General features: G+C 40.1%; 1 protein-coding gene across 5 annotated transcripts in view; it reads left to right on the top strand.

Moving 5' to 3' along the window:
- The first annotated feature begins 11,772 nt into the window (after positions 1-11,772).
- The window catches only part of RBBP8 (RB binding protein 8, endonuclease), a 39,122-nt gene continuing 29,150 nt past the window's right edge, over positions 11,773-21,744 (top strand). For 2 of the 5 annotated variants that reach the window (XM_072152078.1, XM_072152079.1), the window contains exon 1: positions 21,410-21,569. The gene's annotated coding sequence lies outside the window, so the exon portion shown is untranslated. Of the gene's footprint in view, positions 11,982-21,408; positions 21,570-21,744 lie in introns of those variants that run through there. The other 3 variants (XM_072152081.1, XM_072152080.1, XM_072152082.1) reach the window with 3 other exon arrangements.

Raw genomic sequence — 21,744 nt, 5'->3', positions numbered from 1 at the left:
GGCGATCCGCCCACCGTCCGTAACTCCACCAGCTCCTCCAGGCTGCAATGGGCGCACCATGTTACGTGACTGACGCGACCTGACGTCAGGTAGCTGCCATTTTGGTCGGGCCTGGAGTAAAGCTACAGGGAAGAAGACATCACTGGGTAAATTTATAAGTTTATTATTTGTAAAGGGAGGCCGCAAGGGGCACTTTAGTAGTAAAAGGAGGCCGCTAGGGGCACTTTAGTAGTAAAGGGAGGCCGCTAGGGACATTTTAGTATTAAAGTGAGGCCGCTGGGGTACTTTAGTAGTAAAGGGAGGCCGCTGGGGCATTTTATTAGTGAGGCAAGGTCGCTGCGGGACATGTTATTAGTGATGGGAAGGTTGCAGCTGGACATGTTATTAGTGAGGGGAGGCCGCTGCTGGACATGTTATTAGTGAGGGGAGGCCGCTGCTGGATATGTTATTACTGAGGGGAGGCCACTGCTGGGACATGTTATTAAAGAAAGGAGGCCATATATTTATGGGAGGGGGGGCAGCCGAAAGTTTGCTATGGGGCCCTCCCATTCCTAGTTATGCCACTGGTTGCAAGAAATGTTTCTTTGTTTCTTTAAGACACACATGAAGTAAAAATAAGTAAAATAATGACTGCGGATTAATAGAAAACTTACGGTTTTGTTACGGTTGCCTAAACCAGAGTAAAGTCCCAACCTTGATGCAATCTGAAACATGAGGATCTTAACTGACTTCAATAAATAAATCTTCTCTTTTCAAATTATTTTGGAGGTGATTTTTATACAACCATTTTCTGGTGGTCATTTATTAAGCCAATTTCTTTTGACAAGTTCCCTTTAAGCTCCCCGATTTTGGGGATTAATGGAGTTTATTTTCCATTTTTTAATGGATATTATTTTCTGTCAGATACCGTCAATTTTATTTTTAAAGTAGGTGGCCAGGCTGTATATACGAGTCAGGTAACCTTTCTGTATATCATAATGCCTTTCCATTTGGCACCTTTTAACAGTTTGTATTCTTATTTTATACCATTAAAGAGTATTAATAGAGTATAACTGTATACCTTTTTTGTATTTTTGTAATGGATTAATAAATTTTAAAATAAATAGCTAAATCTACCTTGGTATCTAACACAGAGCCCCAAAGAGTCACCTTCACAGAAGGGAAGAATATCACTTCCAGAAGATGTGATATAGAGAGCCTAGTGCTCACATATTAGAGATTAAGAGGTTTAATTTATGGTGTAATGCTGGTGAGTGGTACCAAGTCATCAATATTTTGTATTGATTTGTCTTGTAAATAGTATTGAAATAACCCTAATTCGCCTTATCCCAGATTATTCTCCAAACATTTTGAGGAATCTCAAGCAGAGATTGAACAAAAGGTAAAAGAAGATTATATACATCTGAAATTAAACCTTTGGATGCAGAGCTCCAAAGACAAATCTGTTCAAAAGCCGTAAGCTCAGGGACAATGGAAGTATTAAGCGTTGATTCACAAAAGGCTCTGACCCGTGGGTAAGTAGAGGCAGCAGGGGCAAATTGGTCTGAAGCTGACAGCAGGTCATGAAGAGTTAATAAATGCTTGATGGTCGGATGGGCCAGGTCTTTAACCCCTTAGGGCTCTACGTCCGACATATAGGATGCCGAGCGCAGTGACTTAGCGCTCAGCGTGCGATATATCGAACGCAGAGCTGATGCCGGTTCAGCTCAAGATCTGAGCCGAACCGGCATTGAAATACACGGGGTGCCGGCTGTAACTAATAGCAGTCACCCCGGTGTAATACCCGCGGTCGTAGTGGGCTCAGGTCGGGTGTTTAACCCGATAAATGCCGTGGTCAGTCCGACCACGGCATTTAACCTGCCTCTGGGGGGTCTTTCAACCATAATGGCCCCCCGAACCTGCTGTTTTCGGGGGTCGCCGATCGTTGCTATGGCAGCTGCAGGGCGCTCCTTCCCTTCAGTGCCGCACTGTGTGCACATTAAAAAGTAAAAGTAACGGGTCTCTGTACTCGGGAGGAATTGCAGAACAAATTGTAAGATGTGGGGGTTTTTTGTCTTTTGGATACGTGTAAATTTTAGGGCTAATTGAACATATAACCGACAAAATTTGACCATTCTATATTTCATTTCCATTTTGATTTGATTACTATTAAGATCTCAAGGGGTTAACAATCTTCCCAAAAGCTGTTTCTGGTAGTTTGAGGGGTGCAAATTTGAAAATGGGTTGTTTATATAGGGGGTTTTGATGTTAAATATGTAAAATTTTATTCAAAACGGTATTTATCCCCAAAATAGTCAATTCTGAAAATACGCAAAATCGATAATCGATTTGTAAGCCGTGTGACCTCAAAATAAATTATCCAGACATTTCAAACATTATGAAAATGTAAAGTAGACATATGGGAAATGTTATTCAGCAACTTACTTAGGTGGTAAATCTATCTGCCTGAAAACGCAATGATTTCGAATTTTGAAAATGTCAAATTTTTCAAAACATTCATAATTTTTTCTTTTTTTTGTAAATAAATGCAAAACTTATCAGCCAAAATTTACCACTAAAATGAGGTACAACATGTGGGGAAAAAACAATCTCAGAATTGCTTTGATAAGTAACAGTGATCAAAAGTTATAACCATATAAAGCGACGCAAGTCAGAATACAAAACATGGGGCTGAGCCTTAAAGGGGTATTCCCATCTGGGCATTTACATTTAATTTAATTCATTTGCCATAATTTCTTCAATTGGATGTTATTAAAAAAAAATGTTCCTACATAAATGTAGTCATGTTGTCCCCTAGAAACCAGATAGCCTCCTCAGATACGACCACCTCACATTTTGGCAGCAGTGGCCAGACTTGCGCTCTTGAGTCCTTCCTGACTTCCTGGATTCAGCAATCATTACCACAGGACATCTGTGGGATGTGCAGTAATTCCAGGACATTTTACATACAAAAACCTTTTGTATCTTTGTGCAATCCCTCCAGCAGAGGTGGCCGTATCCAAAGACACAGTCTTGTTTCTAAAAGAGCATATGACTACATTTATGAGAAATTATCTTCACACAGTTAATTTTATTTTTAATGACATCTAATTGAAGAAATGTTTATATATGGCAGATTAATGAAATTGAATGTGAATGTCCAGACGAGAAAACCCCTTTAAGCTATAAAATGGCTGCGTCCTTCAAAAGACGTTGACATGTTGCCAAAAATACACAAATTGGGTTGTGGTTATTTCAGATAGATGGAGCTTGTAGAAGAAAGGGGTCGGGGGAAGGTTTATGAGTGGCTAGATTAAGGCAAATTCGAGCTTTAGAAAACTGCCGCAGCCTGTTTAATAAATGTGTCCCATTGTTTGGATTGGTAGTGGCTCAAATAAGTAAAGAAAACGGGGAATGAGAGACATTTAAGGGGCGCAAATCTCCCTAATAATGACAGGAAATCCTGTAGAGAACTGTCTGCTGCTAGAACTCTGTGTGGCATTGACCTGGTCTCTAATCAGAGCTGCTGTTACCCTGTGATTTCTGAGGCTGGTGACTCGGATGAACTCATCCTCCACAGCAGTGGTCACTCTTGGTCTTCCTTTCCTGGGGCGGTCCTCATGTGAGCCAGTTTCTTTGTAGTGCTTGATGGATTTTGCAACTGCACTTGGGGACAATCTCCAAGTTTTCCCATTTTTCAGGTTGATTGACCTTCTTAAAGTAATGATGGCTACTCATTTTTAATACAAATTCTAACAGTCTATTCAGTAGGACTATCAGCTGTGTATCCACCTGACTTCTGCACAACACAACTGATAGTCTCAACCCCATATATAAGGCAAGAAATCCCACTTATTAAACCTAACAGGGCACCTGTGATGTGACAACCTTTTCAGGTGACTACGTCTTGAAGCTCATCAAGTAGAATGAAAAGAGTGTGCAAAGCAGTAATCAAAGCAAAAGGTGGCTACATTCAAGACTATAGAATATAAGACGTATTTTCAGTTGTTTCACACTTTTTTGTTAGGTATATAATTCCACATTTATTAATTCATAGTTTTGATGCCTTCAGTGGAAACCTACAATTTTTATAGTCATGAAAACACATAAAACTCTTTGAATGAGAAGGTGTGTCCAAACATTTGGTCTGTACTGTATATTTTATTTTAAATAAATCACCAGTGAACTTTCTAGCATTGACATTTTTTCCACTGTTCACAACTATTTTCCACCCAAGATATGATTCAAGAAGCCTTTTGCTTTTGGGAGAATAGGAATTACTTTATAGGACTGTGTGACTTCATAAATTGTGCCCAGTGGCATAATGCTAATTATCCTAGCTTGTAAAATTGCACAAAAAAAACTACAAATCCATATTTTCTTTCATCATTAAGCTCTTTAAGCAGGAAAAGAACTGCTGAAACAACAATAATAAAATCATGTATGAATCTGTAGTATTTTTGCCAAGCTGAAACAGACAGGGTGTGTTTGCCTAACAGCTTACTCATTCAGTGCTAACTTAGACAATTAATCCATATGCTAAAACCTGCAAAGTATTGCGCAGCAAATTTAGAACAAATAGAACATTTCAAAAAATAATTTTTGGGATAAAAACATTAAAAGGGGAACTTTTAACACATCTACCAACAGTTTTTACATTAAGGCCCCTTTCACACAGGTTTTTGGGGACGTATATCCCCATAGATGGCCGTGGCACCCGGCAGCGGTACGATGTGCACACACATTTGGCACCGTACTGTGCACGGAGAAAAGATAGAACATGCTCTATCTTTCCCTGTATTTACGGTAACGCGCAATGCATCACTACGAAGAGGGGAGGGGTGAGCAGTTTTCACCTTTCCAGTGCGCAGCGGTAGGTTCGCATGGCTATGGCCAGCTACAATGCCGTGGGGGGAATGCGAATCTCAATCCGAATTTATGGCACCATTTAAACTGTGTCGCGACAAACTAAGAGTTTGTTAGGCCCATAATTAGGGATACTACACAAAACTTTTGGAATATTTAGTTCCTTGTAAAAGTGTTCGGCCCCTTGAACTTTTCTATCTTTTGCCACATTTCACTCTTCAAATATAAAGATATTCTTTTCTTGTTCTCTGCGTAACACATTGCACTTCATTGGATTTTACGACTTTCACTGTACGCCCCCAATGAAATGTCTTCTTTATTCTTTGGGTCAGTATGATCATGAGGATACCAAATTTATATAGGTTTTATAATGTTTTCACACATTTACAAAAATTAAAACCTCCTGTACAAAAAATAATTCTCCATGTTGCCATCTTCTGGCACAAATAACTTTTTCATACTTCATCATACGGAGCTGTGGGGGGTGTCATTTTTTGCGACTTTTGATGACGTTTTCAATGCTGCCATTCTAAGGACTGTACAGCATTTTGATTATGTCAGGTTCGCTAGGGAGAATGCTGGGACTTCCGGTTCTTCTGCTGGTGCCAGCAGCGTTCTCCGGCCCCCGGCGCGTATCCGCGCAAACTCCACCTCTCGACCCGGACAGCGGCTGCTAAGATCTTGCGCTGTCTAGGAGTTGTGTTCGGAACTGCTGGGACTTGTGGTACCTCTGCATGGTGCCTGGTTGTTCTGCACCCTGAGGGGTTAATTCCCAGAAGCTTCCAGCTCCTATCAGGTTCTGGAGGTGGAGTTCTGGATGCATAAATTGCAGCTTCACTAGTCACCTGTGCCAGTGTTTGAAATCCCTTCATCACTCGCTCGCTGCATTAGGTTGACTTGCTCTGTATCTATATCTGTGTTGTTGTGACCTCGGCTAGTTTTTGACATTGACTCTTTGCTTACTGATTTTGCTCTTGACGTACCCTCTCGTTGTGACTCCGGCTAGTTTACCATTCTTTTGTGTTTTATGTTTGTCAGTCTGTTTGTGTTTCCCTTCCCACACTTATCCAGTGTATTTCGAGTCTTCAAGTAGTCACCCCTCGGTTTAGCTATAGGAAGGGACAGAGGTTAGGACAAGCTCAGGGCACACTATCCCCTGTCTTCTGTGTTACCCAACCCTAACAGATTAATTTGTATTGAATATTTTATCTTTTTTTAAAATGACATTTTTTACTTTGGGCGCTATTTTCTGCTATGGGGAAAAAAACTTTATTATATTTTGATAGATCGGACATTTTGGGACACCGGGATACTTAAGATGTTTATTATTTTTACTGTTTATTTATATTTATATCAGTTCTAGAAAAGGGGGGTGATTTTAATTTTTTATTTAATTTATTTATCTTTTTTTTTTTTTTTTTTTTTTTACATATACAGGCGGACCCCGCTGCCCACTGTGACCTCTGGTGAAGCTCTCTGGATACTTTAGTATAGTCCCAGACAGCAATGATCAGCTGTAAGGTGTCTGTAATGAAGCTTTGTAGATAATAATCCTTGGTCCAATTACAGCAAAAAATTTTGAAACTCCAAATGTCACTGGGGCAAAAAATTTTTTTGTCTGGACCTACCATTATAAAATATACAGTTTCGACTTACATATAAATTCAACTTAAGAACAAACCTACGGAACCTATCTTGTTTGAAATTTTGTCTTTATTTAATTTTCCAATACACAGACATTAAAAACAAAGCATACATAGACCATTATTAGACAATAACGCAACATACAATTACATTAGAAGAAAAAGCAAGAAAAACGTAACCCTTCTAACCCAGTTACAAAGAGAAATCCCCGCTCTGCTACCACTGGTGCTGCATCCTCTATATTCAGTCTCCTGTCTCCAGTCCCACTTTTCAAGTATGATGGTATCCACTACTAGTCTTCATCTATTATATAGGATCTGAATGTTTCTGATTTCCTAAAATCCAACCAAGCCTGCCATGTTTCATTGAACCTATCCCTTGTCCCTTTTACTAATGACGTCAACTCCTCCATACATCTAATATCCTCCATTTTTTGAAGCCGCAGAGACACCGGTGGCTGTCTAGGTTGTTTCCACATAGCTGGGATACAAAGGCGCATTGCCAACAATAGATATCTCAGCAAAGACCTCCTGTATTCATTTCTTAGTAAATCACTGCACTGAAGAAGAACAAAGGTTGGTTCAAAAGGGAAATTAATATGAAGTTCTTGTTGGATCATTTCGCGTATTGCTTCCCAGAATGGTACTATTAAGGGGCAGGACCAAAATATATGTAAATATGAGCCCTCTGCTTGCCTACACCTCCAGCAAACCGGGCTAACTTCTGGGAACATTCTATTAATTTTAGTAGGTACATGGCACCATCTGGAAATTAATTTATAATTACTTTCTTGGAATCTCGAGTTGAATATAGAAATATATGAAAGTTCAAAACTACGTTCCCATTGCTCCTCTGTAATATTAATTTGGAGATCTTGTTCCCACCTCAAAGTAAAGGGCGGCAATTCGAAATTATTACATTATAAAATCTCCGATCGTGGGTGTTAGAGGCGGGCGTCGGCTATAATATATAGCCGACACCCACAGCTTCTGGCCCCGGCTCTGTTTAGGAGCCGGGACCAGAAGTTTGATGTAATAGTACTGCATTTTCCGCGAAAAATGCACCTTCCGCGATGCAGTACTATTACGTCAAATGTCAGGAAGGGGTTAAACGTTTCTATCCAAGCAGGTGTTTCTATATAGTTATAGTAGAAACTAAAATACCTTTATTCACTCAGTGTGTGTTTTTTTCCTATCAAACTAGCCTCTGGGCAACAGCTGTAAATTTAGCAGAGTATACTGAAACTGTGACTCCCAAATGGGTTACGACAAAATAGAACCTGTATTACCATATGTAGATAGTATCTTACTATTATAAATGACAAAGTAAGCTTTCACTTCTCTGGTCAAAACCTTTGTAATCATGAGGTGTCCTGAGGCTGGATCCATATGTTGCGTTTCAATCAGTTGGTGGAGGAGGTGAAAGGAAGCAATTTCATCCTCACTATAAAGTATGAGTGAGTGAGTTTCCTGATGCATTTGTGATGAGGCTGGAACAAAGGAATTGTAATGATTATTCATAATAAGATTATTGTTTAGTACAGTACATGAAACTGTCACTAAATAATATTTTTTTTATGAATTATTGTTACAACTCCTTAAATCAGCAGTCTTCAACCGCCAGCCCGTGGCTCAAGACCAGTCCCGGGGCCGTGGGCAGAAACTTCAACTTGGTGAAGAAAAAAAAACTCTGTACTTACCTTTAGCACGTCTCTTCACCCTGCGGTTCTGGCTTCTTCTGTTCTGCATGCAGAAGCACATCTATGCTCTCTGCCCGCACGCACCTGCTATGACGTCATCAGCATGGCCGCATCATAGCGAGTGCGCACTGCAGAGAGCATAGACCTGTGGAGCCGTGGAGTTAAGAGGAGCGCCGGAGGTTAGTGTTTACTTTTATGGTGCCCCCGTTTCGGACATCTAATTGGTGAGAGGAGCACCCCTGGGGGCATTTCATTAGGGGTGAAGCACTGCTGGGGGTATTTAATCAATAGGGGAGCACCCCTGGGGCATTTAGTTAGGGGGGGTACTGCTAAGGGAATTGTATTAGGGGTAACACTGCTGGGGGCATATAATTGATAGGGGAGGACCCCTGGGGCATTTCACTGCTAGGGGAAATGTATTGGTGGGAGAACTACTGCAAGCATTTAATTAATAGGGGAGCACTCCTGGGGGAATTTATTAATAGAAGCACTGCTGGGGGCATTTTATTAGGGGGAGTACTGCTGCGGACGTTTAATTAATAGGGGAGCACCCCTAGGGGAATTAATTAATGGGAGAGCACTACTGGGGGCATTCTACTAGGGGGGCGTACTGCTCGGGGCATCTCATTAATGGGGGAGAATTGCTGGGGGCATCTCATTTATAGGGAAGCATTGCTGGGGGCATTCCATTGGCGGGGAGGCTGCTGCAGACATTTTATTAGTGACGGGAGGCTGCTGCAGACATTTTATTAATGAAGGGAGGCTGCTGCTGGACATTTCATTTAAGAGCAAAGACTGCCGGATATTTTATTAAAGAGTAGCATCTGCATTTTCCACCCTAGGCTTATACTTGAGGCTAAGTTTTGCCAGTTTTTTGTGGGCGGTCCCTGTAAAAACATAATGCTTGCACCCGGTCCCTGGATACAAAAAGTTTGGGGAACACTGCCCTAAGTGATACGGTTGGCTGTATCACAAATGCATTGTGGCCACCTCATGGCCACACCACCTATTCACAGTTAGGCCACTTTCACAGTTCAGTATTTGTTAAGTATCAGTAAGGGTGCGTTCACACATTTATTTTTCAGATGTAGTTTCCAAAGCTAAAAGCAGGTGTGGATCATAATGAGTGATAACATATAATGGAAAGGTACTGCTCTTCTTTTTTTTTTTCACTCCACTCCTGGTGTGCACATCGAAAACTGCATCTGAAAAACAGAACGTGTGAACGCTACCTGACCCTATCCTGAAGGGATTTTTTCTCTGAGAAGGTTGCACTTCTGTTTCTGTTTTTCAAATACTGATGTGAAATACTGATCAAATACTGACAGTGTGAAAGTGGCCTTATTGTGGAACTAACCTAGGTACACATACCATTTTCTACCTATGCAGATTTACAGGGATCATAGGTCTCACAAGCCATCCCACTGATAATGTACACACTTCATGCATTGTGATATTGTTAGCCTGTCTATTGGTAAGCTTGTGGAAAGACATTGAAATCAGATGAAAAATCTGGAGAAACTCAATTTCTGCAATGCTCAGGCTGGGTTCAAACATGGTTTTCGCATTGTGTTTAGAAAATACAACAGTAAGGAGTTTCTCTTAGTTAAAATGTTAAAGGAAACCTGTCATCCGAAATTGACCTAGTAAACCACTACCAGTATGTTGTCAAGCAGTTGAACAGCTTCTAGATTATGTTTTTTTCATGACCCAGTGCGAAGGTATCATCCAGAAAATCAACTTTGAAGTTAGATATATAAAGTCAGGGAGGCGGATAGTTTAACATTCAAGTCAACCTCTCCCTGACTTTAAACACCTCCTCCCATCGATTGACATCATGCGCTCGACGTCAGGAGATCGGATCAATGATGTCCCTGGACGCAGGACCATCAATTACAGTGATGGTAGCATTTTATCGTAAGGAAAGCTTGACTTTAGTGTAAAACTCTCCGCCTCCTTGACTTCACAAAGCCAATGTACATCTCACTTCAAAGTTGATTTTCTGGATGATACTGCCACATCAGGCCATGAAAGAAACATCATTGCCAAAGGAAAAAATTGAGAGCAACCTGCCACAAATCCCATAAAATAAGATTTTTATTTGTACATAAGTTAAAAACTATTTATACAAAAAAATAAATAAATAACACTGTGGATGAATGAATAGTCAACATCGGTGCTGGGCAGCAGGTCGATAATAAAAAGGTTAACCCCTTGACAATGGTCTGTTGGGGCTGGTGCTGGGCAGCGTGGTCTTTCTCTCCATTATCTTGAGGTAACATACTGGTTTGCTTCCTAATTTTTGCACTTGCACTTTGTAAACTCTGCCACTTTTTGCTTGTCCCTACTTTTTTTGGAATATACCTCAGTAGATATTCTTATCGGGTGTAATATTTAGTTATTATACTGTATATATTATCTACCTGTTGCCCACCACCAATGTTGTCTATGGATTCATCCATCATTGTTTTTAAGTTATTTACAAATAAAAATCTTATTTTATGGAATTTGTTGCAGTTTGCTCTCGATTTTTTGCCCTGGCATTCTTTGGTATTTTGAGAGGCCACTTTATACTTTGAATGGCCTACATAGCACGATTGGGTGCAATACTATATGCGTGATTACCTATTACCACCTTCCATTAAGTCTATTGTTTTGGTTGAGCATGAAAAAAACATCATGTAGAAGCTGCTAAGCTGCTTGACAACATACTGCTAGTGGTTTATTAGGCCAATTTCTGATGACAGGTTCCCTTTAACACCTAGGGTGTGTTCACACATTCAGTTTTTCAGATGCAGTTTTCGATGTCTAAACCAGGAGTGGAGTGAAAATAGAGGAGGAGCAGCACTTCGTAATGATAAGTTCTCACCCATTATCATCCACACCTGCTTTTGGCTTCAAAAACTGAACATGTGTACGCACCCCTAAGGTGTTGTGCTATGACCTTTCCCATTTCTAAGACAATAGCTGCATCTTTGGTGGTGTGTACCTGGTGTATAAAAGTCCCAACAATAATTGGAAGTTACTCTGAATTGCTTATGCATTGTTTACATGGTGAACAAACACAGTTTAGGTGTAAACACATATGTAATCAGGTTTAAATCCTCCACGTTGAGTTACCGTACAATTATGTCTCAGAATGCAATTCAGATGCCACACGTGAACACGACCTTAGGATATATGCACACATTTGTGGAATGGCTGCAGGATTTACAGCAGCGGTAATCCCACATCCGTTCCAAAAGCATCAGAGACAACCACAGTTGGGTTGAACACACCTGAAATAAAAAAAGACATTGGATTTCAACAAATGAATCTGAGGGATCGTTCTGTACTTGACACTGATGCTTGCCACTCCCACAGGAGTCTGCTAAATTATTTAGCTAGAGGCTACAACATTCTCTCCTTATTTGTTGGGAGTTGACGAGGGAATGAATCATTCACAGAAGTGGATGGAGCTTAATGGTGCTGAGCCACAGCATGTTGCCCTAGTCTTTGATGCAGACTGGTTGGACTTGTTTCTAGATGACTGAGGAACCGGTTTGACGAGCTTCTCATGCCAGCAAATTCTGGTATCATTCCATGTTACACAGAATGTAGAAACCTGCCCAGCGAGTTGAATGAAAGGCATATTAGGATATTCTTTGCACATTGTATATATCTGAGGTATATCTTCACGCACATTCACACCACCAGCAGTTGTCCCAGGATGGTCCAGGATCCATCCCTCATAGACTACCTTAGCTAACAGAGAAATCATCACTGATGCTCGTCATCCATTGAACAGAAAGAGGTATGTGCCTTTTTGGTGACTTTGTTGTCTTTTTACTTGATTTCTTAAAGGATTTTTCCACTTAAATCAAAATATATCTAGAGTGCAATTTTTTTATTTACACTACTGGATGTAATTCTACAAAAAGATAGTAACTAAGACTTTAAGCTGTCATAATTGCACAACATTGAAAATTCTACAAAATATATATATATATATATATATATATATATATATATATAATTTGTAGAATTTTCATTTTATACATATATATATATATATATATATATATATATATATATATACATACTCACATATGTGATGGCAATTTCAGCCTTTAATAAAAAAAAAATCTTAAGTTAATTTTGGGAACTGACTTAAGAGTCCAACATAACTAGCTAATAACAAGAACTGTAGGACAGGTCCACAGCTGGGTAACTTATTAACACCAGGACTTCTGTACTATGTCTATGATGAACTACATTGAAAGGAATGAAGGCAGGTTTTATCATGCTTGTGTGTCCTGGAACATTCTTTAGAACAGGAAAAATGGAATTTGCATATCATGTTTTCCAATTATAAACATATAGATATCTAGGTTTCCAGTTTTTTTTATCCTTTTATACAGGGCTGTTTATCAGGACAAATACAAATCGCTTATTAAAGAGATGTGTACAAGGCGAAGTAATCCATATTGTTGGTAAAAATGTTCTTTCTAGAAAATGGATAGACGAATCATACTTTTTAATGTTTTACATAACGAAAAATAATTAGTCTTAAAAATTTAACACGTTTTTATAAAATTAGAAAAATAGACAAATTAGGTCTGATTTAATTCTAATGTATAACATTGTATAAAACCAGCCTGCAATCTTAGTAACTTTATCTTTACATTACCATTTTAACATTAAAAATATTATAAAATTATTTATCAATAATTAATGATAAATTGAGATCATGGTACAAAAGATCAAAACACTTATTATTGGACAAATCAAATAATTTCTCATAACAGGCGGTCCCCTACTTAAGGGCAGACGGACCCCTCTGCCCCCTGTGACCTATGGTAAATGCCCTCTGAATCCTTTACAATAGTCCCAGGCTGCAATGATCACCCGTAAGGTGTTTGTACTGAAGTTTTATTGATAATCCTTGGTCCCAGAACAGCAAAAAATTTTGAAAATCCAATAGTCTCTGGGTCAAAAAATGTTTTGTCTGGAACTACAATTATAAAATATACAGTTTCAACTTACATACAAATTCAACTTAAGAACAAACCTATGGACCCTATCTTGTATGTAATCCGAGGACTGCCTGTATATAGTTTATTATTATGCCATAACGCTACTTATCTCTTCTCTACTCTACACCACAATATAGTTAATCTTATATATAGTATTAGTATTTTTGTGCATTTATTTTGAGACGCAAGAGTTTCATGTGCACACAGGAGTTTGCTGTGTAATCCTGGTTTGTGAATTATTTATCTACATTATGTATTCAATTGCTTCCAGATGTTGTTGCTTGAAAGAAAGTTGCAAAAAGTCTGCAGAAATTTGCAACTTTTAAGTCACAAAATCACTGCAGAGCTTAGGACCTAAAAATGCAGGATTTATCTACATGACAAATCGTCTATGATAAATCTGAGAAGCAGAAAAGCTGACTAAAAAACTGCCGCTCTATTCCTGCCCAATGATAGGAATCCAACAACAGGGAAGCAGCACTCCAAATTGAATAGTAATGTTTATTTCACCAGTGGAAAAAGATACAACGTTTCAGCTATCTCTATGTAGCCATTTTCAAGATAGCTGAAACGTTGTATCTTTTTCCACTGGTGAAATAAACATCACTATTCAATTTGGAGTGCTGCTTCCCTGTTGTTGGATTCCTGAACGAAAGGGTTTTTTGAGCCAGATTCCCTGAAGCTTGCACCCACACGGATCCTAATCCAGATTACCACTGTGCCACTCCATCAACTTCTTTTTGCTTGGGCCTGCCCAATGATACACAACCCTCTTTTTTTAAGGAGGGATTCACACACCGAGGGGCACATTTATCCAAAAAAAAAAAGAGAGCAGTTTGGCTGTGAAGTGTACATGGTGCACCAGATTCAAGATTTGTGGCAATTTTTACAACATTGTTTGTGGTGCACCTTGTCTGAATGCCCCTTTATGTGCAGAAATTTGTGATGCGTCGGCTATAGTGCAGCGTGCGATACATATGTGTCTTGGACACTTCTTAAACACATGTGCAAGAAGTTTGCAGGAGAAAGAACATGCAAAGTCAGAGAGAAAACTGGTGCAAGGGCCTTAGTAAATGTGCCCCAGAATCTTTTTTTTTTCCACAATTTTTTAAGTGTCTTTATCTGCATTTTTATGCAGTAGTATTTTACTTTTACAAAACTAGTATATGAAGAAGGCCTTTGTGCTGCAAAAAAATAGACATGATTTATACTGCATGCAGTGCACATTATCAATGTGCCGTATATATTCACTTACAAGCCGAGTTTTTCAGCACAAAAATGTGCTGAAAAACTTCACCTCGGCTTATACATGAGTCTAAAAAAAAACCTTGCATACTCCCCTTCTGGCGCTCCCGATGCTCCGTGCGGCTCCCCGATGCCTGTAACAGCTGTGCAGAGGCGTGTCCATGCGCAGGCCTTTGCACAGCTGTTACCTGCAGCGAGAAGAAGGAAGAAGAGCCATGCGGTTCATCGCAAGTGCCGGAAAGTGAGTTTGTAAGTTTATTTTTTTATATGCAGAGGGTCTGCAGGAGGTATTTCATCAGAAGAGGGGGGCCTGGCTGCATTGGCCATTTGAAAACTCAGGTGGCTGGCTGCATGGGGGATTTCATCATCAGGGGCGAGGGCTGGCTGCATAGGGCATTTCATAAAAGGGGGGGGCTGGCTGCATGGGACATTTTGTCATCAGTGGGGAGGGCTGGCTGCATTGGGCATTTCATAACTGGGGGGCTAGCTGCATTGGGCATTTAATCAATAGGGGGTGGCTGGCTGCATGGGGCATTTCATAACTGGAGGAGGCTGTGACCAATGCATTTCCCACTCTAGGCTTATACTCGAGTCAATACATTTTCCCAGTTGTGGCAAAATTAGGGACCTTGGCTTGTACTCGGGTTGACTTATACTCGAGTAAATATGGTATATTTTACAAGATTTTGTTAGAAATGGAAAATTCATACTAATTCATATATTGCTATAGGTGTAAATAAACTTGCAAAAGTAGGTCTTTAGATACATCCCATTCAGGCCACAAAATATCTGCAGCCTCGTACAGTAGCATTGTCATGAATAGAATTTTTACAAATCTAAATTCGCAGGATGGAATTCTAAAACAAAGCTTATAACAGCATCAGAAACTAGCTGCTTTGTGCCATAATTGAATCCCTAGAAAATCAATACTGCAGGCATTCGACAGTGATTCTGCATTTTGTGAATACGTTTAAGGCCTCGTACACACGGACGTAACCCAAGCATGCATCCGGGTGCCGGAGAAAGGAGGGGTGAGTGCTCCTCATCCCTCCCCTTGCCATAGAAAGACCGACTTGATCATATTGGGGTGAGACACAGTGGGGCTCATTTACCAAAAGTGTCTCGCAGGGTCGTTTCTAGGTAATTTGTTGTACAGGGTGAATCTCTAAAAATGGTCCCTTTGAAGTGTATTATTATAGTGTATGCAGCACTATTCCACTAAATTACCTTAGACATTGCTACCCCAAATTAATTCTAACATATACAGTGTCCCTCTTTTAATTGAAATGTGCAGTGTCTTCCAAATTATAATATTGTGCTGCCATGAATTATTATAATAGACATTTTCATATATACTTCACCAGAACAAAGCTTAGTACTGTACATAAACACAGTACAGGCGGTCCCCTACTTAAGGACACCCGACTTACAGACAACCCATAGTTACAGACAGACCCCTCTGACCTTGGTGAAGCTTTCGGAATGCTTTACTATAGTCCCAGATTGCAATAATCAGCTGTAAGATGTCTGTAATGAAGCTTTACTGATAATCCTTGGTCCCATTACAGCAAAATATGTTTAAACTCCAATTGTCACTGGGGCCATTTTTTTTTGTCTGGATCTACAATTTTAAAATATACAGTTTCGACTTACATACAAATTCAACTTAAGAACAAACCTCCAGACCCTATCTTGTACGTAACCCGGGGACTGCCTGTACCAGTATGGAGTCCAATACATAAGTACAGTATTAGAACCAAACTTCAAACAGAAACACAGCACCAGGACCAATTACCTATATTGGTAATACATATATACTGTATCCCAAATTATTTTACATATGTGCAGAGCCCCCTAATTTCCGATATACAGTACTCCAATAAAAAATGAATAAATGCAATCCCCGCTTTCAATTCATACTGTGCATCCTGTAATAAATATAGATATTTACTGTGCCCCCTCTATTAAATAACATCTTCCCTTTATTAGATATATATACTGTGCACCTCTCTATATACCCCCTCAGTATATAGGTATCCACAACACTGGAGCCCTTCCCCCAGTATATAGGTAGCCAGCACACTGCAGCCTCAGCACATTAAAAAAAAAAATACATACCACCTTACGATGCTCCCCGTTGCTCATCTTCTCACCTCTTCTTCAGCTGTAGCACAAACCTGCTCCGTATGTTCTGGCTGCACGTACACTATTATGTGATAGTACACACAGAGCTGTGTCACTCTACTAGAAGAGGGGAGTGCCGGAAGGTGAGTACTGGGGGCTGTGGGAGGTTGCTGGCGCCTTCAGGCCTAATGTCTGGGAGCAAACTGTTCTAGTTGCAGCAAATCAGAGTTTAGCTTTCATTTTATAAACTTCTGTGGTAAAATGAAAACTGAGCACTGATTCGTTCCATATAGACCTCCCTGGGGCTATGACAGGGTACCTTGACATGCAGTAGTATATGTAGCATATACATCAGGAGTAATAATTGTTGAACACATGAATAATGTTCAAAATAAATATATTTCTAAAGGTACTAATGACAGGAAACAAGCCATCCATTCCACACAGGCAAAGAAACCACAGTGAACATGTTAGTTAATTATGTGAAATAATGAGAAGTGCCACATTAAAAAGGTATCAGTAATTAGATAGCAATTAGTAAATAAGTAAATGGTATCAAATTGTTCAACTGATAGCCTGTAAAAAAGTGTCTCATTACCAAGGTACCACACAAGAAACATCTTTTGGTGGGTACGACCAGGGAGCTGCCGCAGGACCTACACAATCTTATTGTTGCTAAACATTCTGGTGGTTTTAGCTGCATAGCAACTCATAAACTACTGAAGGTTACAGTGAGCACTTGTGGGGCCATAAAGCAACATAATTTCACTATAAACCTTCTATGACCATATGATCCCTGCAAGATTTCGGACAGAGGAGTGAAAAGATTTGTCAGAAGAGCCAAGGACTACTTGTGGAGAGCTAAAGACCTGGAATCAACACTCAATCTCCAAATTCTGTATATCGTGTATGCACGCTCACCAGGCAAGACTTCATTGCTGAATAAAAAGCATGGTCAAGGGCATTTAAAGTGTGCTCAGCAATATTTAGAAAAGCCTGTGATGTCCTGGGAGAATACAGTCTGGTCAAATGAGATCAAAACTGAACTCATTTGATGCTATAATACGCACTGTGTTGTAAGGCCAAAAAAGCGCTGCATATCACACCTATCACACCATACTAACAATACAGTTTGGAGGTGGGAACATCATGGTGTGGGGCTGTATTTCAGCATACACCATTGTCAAATTTCTAATAATTGAAGGAAGGATGAATTGATAAATGTGCTGAGACAAACTTGATAAAAAAATCAGCATTAAGAGGGTTAAATACATTTACAGCCACTGCCAATGCCTTCTGGAGTACTTCGTTTTCACCAGCTGTGAGATATAAGAGAGGTGCAAATTGCATAGGTTAAACATTAACGAAAATTACTGGAAAATCATTTGTACACCTTGCAGGTGCCGTTTTCATGGGCAGTGGGATATTTAGAGAGCATTTTGCAAAGAATTTGACCATTCAAACAAGAATTCATCTTTAGAATATTTAAAAATCTATGTCTAATAACACCAATTACTGTTATTAGTAATTAGTGTCTCTCTTTCACCTCAATCCCCCTTAGATACTTTTGCATATTTTTCGGACTATAAGGTGCACCGGATTATAAGGCGCACCTTCAATAAATGCCTGCTGAAACGTCTAGGATCATATAAAAGGCGCACCTCATTATAAGGCGCACCTGATTATAAGGATGAATGACCAGCAGGTGGCAGACCTGTGCACAGTACAAGGCAGCTGTTGTCTGTCAGTACGGTGCATATATAAGGTGCCGTCTTATCAAGAGAAATTACTGTTGGTTTAGTGATAATCATAAGCTTGGCTTCAGAAACTGCTAACAATCAGCTTCTATCTCTAGGTGTAGATGCCACTGCTGGTGAAATGTAGAATTACACTATATAGCTAACCATCTCTCTGGTCTCTATAGTGATGTATACTCTCAGTGGAGGTCATAATAGCCTAAGCAGGACCGATGCAATAGTGTTGCATCTACTCAGCCTCTGCCAAATGGTGATCCCATTGAAGTAACTGTCCCTACAAGGGACCATCACTGGGAGAATAACCCTGAACATGAGCACTACTCCCACTTTCACAGGGGGTGTAACCAGAAAACATATCCCACTGTATCAGCATACAGTGCTATATATCCTAGCCCTCCATTGTAAAGACATATGGGGAATCCACCTTGATATCCTTACAACAGAGGGCTAAAATGTGGTAGGAAAGTAGCCTGAGGGTGTAGTCAGACGTTGCAGTTAAAATTACATCGCAATCAGCTTTGAAGAGGTTTTAGGTGCAGTTTTGTCAATTGAACAGGTGAAAGACATGAACTGAACGAGTGAATGACATTTGTGGAGCAGGTTTCCCCTTCAAAATCAAATTCACTCATTCAGTTCATGTCTTTTTACCTGTTTAATTGACAAAACTGCACCTAAAACCACCTCAAAGCTGATTGTGATGCAGTTTTAACAGCAACGTGTGACCACAATAGCTACATTAGATTGTATTATATTCTTTGGTGTATTTAAAATACCTGTATGAAAATCTGTCGCCTTGTTTTTTTTCCCACACTTTTACTGTCGAGGTGTGTTCTGTGCTTTACCTGTACTCAAGATGTTCCAGTTTGTCCAGTAATTTTCATAGGCAAAACAGAATGACAGACAAGAATGATTGCTGCTCTCTGCAGCTGACACATAACACTACTTCAGCCTATATATAAGTTCAGATATTTATATAAGCCTTTGTACAGACAAGAAAGAAGAAGTATTTGTGGTTTTGGGAGAGATCAATGTCTTTATAAGAGCTTGTCTGTCCTTTGCCAAAGTCTCTCAGTAAATCCTATATACATTTTTATATTTGAAAGTTGTAACTTAATATCTTTGAATTGAAAAGGTTTAAATATTCCAGAAATGTATGAGAAAGCAGTTGTGTAATTCTATCTGATCATCCTGAACCATCCTGAGTTAGTGCCCTATTCCCACAAGGCACCAATGCATCAGACAACCAAGACAGAAATGCTAACTGGCCAAATACAGCGGACTTAACTAGGCAGATGGTTAAAAATCCAAGGAACCTACCTTTATGTTTTGGAGTGTGGGAGGAAACCCATGCAAACACGGAGAGAACATACAAACTCTTTGTAGACTCTTTGACCCTGGGACTTGAACACAGGACCCCAGTGCTGTAAGGCTGTAGTGCTAACCACTAATCGTGCCACGCTGTTTTAAACCTTTTTTTTTCCATAAAAACAAGGACATAAGAAGCTAAAAGAAGAGCAGATCCTGACAGTGGGGACACTCATCTGTATGTCAGAGTGCTTGGTGGACAATCCTTCATCCTGGTGGTAGATGAAGACAGTAAGGAATATGGGCAATATAGAGTATTTTCCTTTCATCTGTAGTTGTCTAGAGGTAGCCAGAGCCTTGTAGACTACAGTGACTGACAATTTTAACGGATGTGTTGCTAAGACCAGATTAAAGGTCCCAGTAGTATGGAACACCTTAGTTAGGAAGCCACCCTCCCCCCACCATATATATAAAGGCTGCAATGTATTATAAACTGTTTTATATAAAATAAGAGATATAGGGATATTAGAAACAATGGTATTTTTAGTTTTAGATTCATAGGTTCATAACTGAATATCTTCATTAAACCACTTCCAATTGTGGCCCACGACCAACCAAATAATAATACCACCATACTGTTACTAAATAAAAGTACCGTAAGACCAATATTCCAAACAACACTGCAATGCCCAAATGATACCCCATATAGGTGACACAGCATTACCACAACATAAAGAAAAAAAACAACATACTGTATATATTCGAGTAAAATTTTCAGCACAATTTTCATGAGGGGCGGTTTGAGGTGCTGCTTCTTCCCCAGACCGCCCCTCCCACACCATAGTCCAGTGGTGGCGAACCTATGGCACTCAGAGTCATTTCTGTGGGCGCTCAGACCAGGACAGAGTTGACCAAATAGGACCAAATCTTCCTGCAGTCCGAGGAAAGAGATTCTGCTCTCAGAGCTATTTTATAGCTGTTTGGAACTGTATGAAAATTGAGAAAGTGTATCGCGGTTTAAAACACTTTTTAAACTGTATAGCCGGCGCAGGGAGGTACGCGCTCGGCGCTTACCATGCGCACGACCACATAGGAAGTGAAGGAGAGCCGTACGCATGGTAAGCGCCGAGCGCGTACCTCCCTGCGCCGGCTATAAAGTTTAAAAAGTGTTTTAAACCGCGATACAGCGGTTTAAAACACTAACAAAAATAAGCACCGGCACCAGCTCACCCTGAGCTGGTGCTCAGTGTTTTCTTCTAAAACCTGCCACTTCAAGTGGTAGGTTTACTTTAATATAGCAGGTGCGATGTTTGTAAGTCAGCAGTAGATCATCAAGATGGTGTCAGTTCTTGCTAGATTCCTCTCTGTTGAATCCCATGGAGGTAGGTTGTCTGCAGGTGAATTAAAATAAAAGTGTATGCTAAAAAAATGTTATACATAGGACACAAATCTGGAAAAATTGGACATGTGAAAAACCACATAGGAAACAATGGGTCTGTTTCCTATCTGATAATCACGGGCAGTGTACGGAAGTCTATGGTCCGGTGTATAGAAAAATATCATGTTACATTGTTTCTGTGATAATAAGGGACTGCCATCACCTTGGTAACAAGTCATTTTCCCCTGTAATCTTTATTCAAATGAACAATGGAGAGGTTGATACAACTTTCATACTTTTTGTATCACATTTTGGTAATGCAGGTCTCATGTCTGTCACCACTAGAGCTCTAGTTCCGGGCACAGAACATTCGGCTACACTTACACTATGACGTGGAGAAGTGCAGACGCGCATCACGCATACGCAGCGGGTGCGCGCACGTCTTGCAGCCGGGCACTGTCACGTAGCAGTGAGGCGACCTGTGAGCGGCGCCCGCGCCACATTTCCTATGTTTTGGATTTCCCGCCCGGCGCAGTCAGCTGGAGGTGATGTGTGAGGTACGGAGCCGGCGCCGCACTAGTGCTCTATATTACTGGTAGTGTGCGGATAGTGTCTCTATGAGGAGGCATGGTGTCACCAGTGTAATGTATGGCCGGGGGGCTCCCAGTACATGTCTGTCCACCGGTCTATATACACGTTACTTCACTCATTTTCAGGGCTTGCTCCATTTTT

This window comes from Engystomops pustulosus, chromosome 5 (assembly GCF_040894005.1).
Source record: "Engystomops pustulosus chromosome 5, aEngPut4.maternal, whole genome shotgun sequence".
NCBI lineage: Eukaryota > Metazoa > Chordata > Amphibia > Anura > Leptodactylidae > Engystomops > Engystomops pustulosus.
Note: the sequence above shows the minus strand (reverse complement) of the source record. Positions and strands in the feature narration are given on the sequence as shown.